This window comes from Pygoscelis adeliae, unplaced genomic scaffold (genome assembly GCF_000699105.1).
Source record: "Pygoscelis adeliae isolate BGI_AS28 unplaced genomic scaffold, ASM69910v1 Scaffold1145, whole genome shotgun sequence".
NCBI lineage: Eukaryota > Metazoa > Chordata > Aves > Sphenisciformes > Spheniscidae > Pygoscelis > Pygoscelis adeliae.
In genome coordinates, this window is record NW_008824881.1 from 8,443 (window position 1) to 11,852 (window position 3,410).

At 52.4% G+C, this 3,410-nt stretch overlaps 1 pseudogene; it reads left to right on the plus strand.

Annotated features, from left to right (window-relative positions):
- Window positions 1–2,527, plus strand: part of LOC103917397 — a 10,761-nt pseudogene extending 8,234 nt beyond the window's left edge.
- Window positions 2,528–3,410: the final 883 nt, after the last annotated feature.

A 3,410-nucleotide genomic window follows, 5' to 3' on the forward strand; every position in this document is an offset into this window, starting at 1 on the left:
CATCACCTCATTGTTGCCATCGGGTTGGATGGCCGAGTCCTGATGAAGGTCGGGGAACAGCTTTTCCTCCTGAAGCCTGGGGGTTGACAGCAGCAGCAGGAGGAAAAAAAACTGTTTTAAAAGTATTAAGGAATTCCTACAGTTCCAGGACCATCAAACTGCATCTCCTCTAATTTCCAACATCCCCCATGCCTAGAGACATCCCTCAAGCTGGGCCTCCTGGAGCGTGAGGACCCCTGGAGCAGCGGGAGCCACCCCTTCTGAAGGTAAGCAACTGATGCGATCGGAGAAGTTCCTGCGAGAAATGGCTGTTCCCCTCTAGAAGGAGAGAAATGGTGGGCATCCAGCGCTACGTGAGACACTCCCTTAAGATGTAGCTCGGTTGACTCTCCTAGAGTCCAGCGGGACTGCTGACCATGCCACTCTTCCCTGGCATTGTCCCACCCCTTGCCCAGATCTGCTGAGGGGGTGAAGGATCCAAGTTCATCCCAGTGCAGAGCAGGGAGGGTGTCTGCTCCCCTCCAGAAAGCCCCAGGAGCCGCTACGGTGGGTGGAGATCCCAGGTGAGAGCAAGGGGAGCGTGGAGAGGCTGATGGAGGTGTGCAGCTGGCAGCGATGAACTCCTTCTCGCTGCTGCGTCCCCTGACCCTGCCGAGGACCTAACGCCCTTCCTGCTCTTCTGTCTTCTTCTTTCCAGTTGCAATCATTGACTCTGCACCCGGGGGACCCAGCGCACCCCCCCCAGCTAATGCAGCACAACCCTTCAAGTGGTGGAGAACGAGAAGACGCTTTGTGCTTGATACGGGATCGAGCACCCACAGGGAAATTCAGCCTTAAGAGGGGAATATCCCAAAATCAATCCTCACACCAGGCGGCAACTCACCACGCTTGTCCTCTGCACATGGAAAGCAGCCCCTCTTGCTCTTACTGCTGCTCCTCATAGATGGGTTGGACTAACTCTGTTACCTTCAAAGTCCTGGTACCCACCATCACGGCAACACCAGGGGTTTGGCTAAAGATGACCGCGGAGGTATTTAGAAGACGTGTAGACGTGGCGCTTAGGGCCATGGTTTAGTGGTGGACTTGGCAGTCTTAGGTTTACAGTTGGACTTGAGGATCTTAAGGGTCTTTTCCAACCTGAATGATTCTATGATCCTGTGGCGTTCTTGGCCTGGCCATTGAGCATCAGCATGGGCCAGGACTGAGTTTAATGTAAATTAATGATGTTACCAAGTTCTTCTCAGCGGTGCCAGGAGAGAAGCTCTGAAGGCACATGAGATATTGCTGGGCAAAGAGAAGGTTTGGTAGGTCTCAGACGCGCACATCAATTTCCATGTTATTTCTTGTGGGCGATAGCTAGAAAGCAAGAATTTAAGTCTGATGTGGGTGCTGTTTCGTCCGCGGGACGCTGAGCTGCTGGTTAAAATGTTGTGCTCTTCCCCGACAAAGCACAAATGCGAAGGGACAACCAAAGCACCCCGAGAGGGTTCATTTTGGACCAGGTTTTCCCACTTCCCTGAGCGCCAGGTTATGTTGTTTGTGCTATTTCTCCTCGTGCACGTGGTGACCCTGGCTGGAAATATGGTGATAATGGTTGTTAGCAGGGTGGGCCGAGGGCTGCACACGCCCTTGTACCTCTTCCTACGTGCGCTGTCCTTCTCAGAGCCCCGTTGCATCAGCCCAAAGACGCTGGCTGGGTTAGTGCCGGGAACTCGAGCCATTTTTCTCCTGGGCTGTGCTGCACAAATGCATTTCTACTTCATGTTTCTACTTCATGTTTCAGGGTCAGGGGACGCGCTCTCTCCTCCTGACAGTAATGGGGTACGACCAGTACATGTCCACCTGTCACCCCTTGTGTTACAACACCCTCACGACCTCCCATGTCTTCATCCAGCTGGTGGTTGTCTCATGGGTGGGTGGGTCTCCTGGGGCTGCTGGTGACTTGCACGGTCTTCCAGTTACCCTTCTGCTGGTCCCACCAGATTGACCATTTCTTCTGCCACGTGCCCTGCCCCCAGCTGGCTTGTGCTGGTGGCGAGATGGTTGCCACCATGGTAAATGTTCTTTGCATGACTGCCTTGTTGGGTTGCTTTCTGCTCATCCTTCTCTCCTACGCCTTCATCCTTGGCCGCATCCTGCAGATACCTTCAGTGGAGGGGAGGCACAAAACCTTCTGCACTGTGCCTCCCGCGTCGCCGTAGTGGTGGTGCGTTACGGCTGCGCCTCCATTGTCTACCCGCAATGCAAATCGCCCCACGCTGCAGGAGCGAGTGCTGTCATTGATGTGTCCTATGCTGTCTTCACCCCCTTCCTCAGCCCCATCATTTTTAGTCTGTGAAGTGAAGACTTAAAAAAATGCCCTTTGGCAATCCCTGAGGAAAATCATCGTCAGGAATGTGAGTTTTTGGCCAGGGTCCAAGTGACAGCAGCTCCAGCGCCCTCGAAGTGGAGACATGGGCAAGTCCTTGAGAAGCAGCAGGTGAATCGGTCTGAGACCTGGTGCAGAAGACTGTTGTCCCCACCATAGGGACGTTGACTGCTCTTCTAATCATGACTTTGCCTCTTCCGTTGATGACTTTGAAGCTGGTCCAAGAAGGTCTTGGATCGTTTCCCTTTCGATTTGTTCCTCTTTTGACAAACTGCAAATTCAAAACCACGTGGGGACCAACACGACTTACTGCTCTGCTGTTTCAAAAGTCCCGCTTGTCCAAGCAATTAAAGGTGGCTTTAAAAAGGTTCTTTACAATGAAAGTGTTTTGTTGGATTTAGCACTTAAGATATTTGCAGTCCTGCTTATACAAAATATATGTGTGGGTGGTGAACCACCTGGAGAAGGCCTTGAGAAGCAGAGGCTTGGAGGCCTCTCATGGAGCCGTCCTGAGTGTCCCAGCGCTGTTCTGGGCTTGTGAGCAGAAGAAAGGTGACTCAGACAGAAATATTGAGCCCTTACGTCCATACACATAACTCTGACATAAGCACATGTTGGTGGTTTGGGGGATTTTGGGGGCTTTATTTTTGGGGGGGGTGGTGGTGGTTTTTTTTTGTTGTTGTGGTTTAACCTCAGTCGGCAACTGAGCACCACACAGCTGCTCGCTCACTCCTCCCCCCCTGCCCTGGTGGGATGGGGGAGCGAATTGGAAGAGTAGAGGTGAGAAAAATTCGTGGGTTGAGATAAAAACAGTTTAATAATTGAAATAAAATGATAATAATATGATAATGGTAATAATACACAAAGCAAGTGATGCACAGTACAATTGCTCACCCCCCGCCGACCGATGCCCAGCCAGTCCCTGAGCAGCGGCCCCCGGCCAGCTTCCCCCAGTTTATGTACTGAGCATGACGTCCCATGGTATGGAATGTCCCTTTGGCCAGTTTGGCTGTGCCCCCTCCCAGCTCCTTGTGCACCTCCA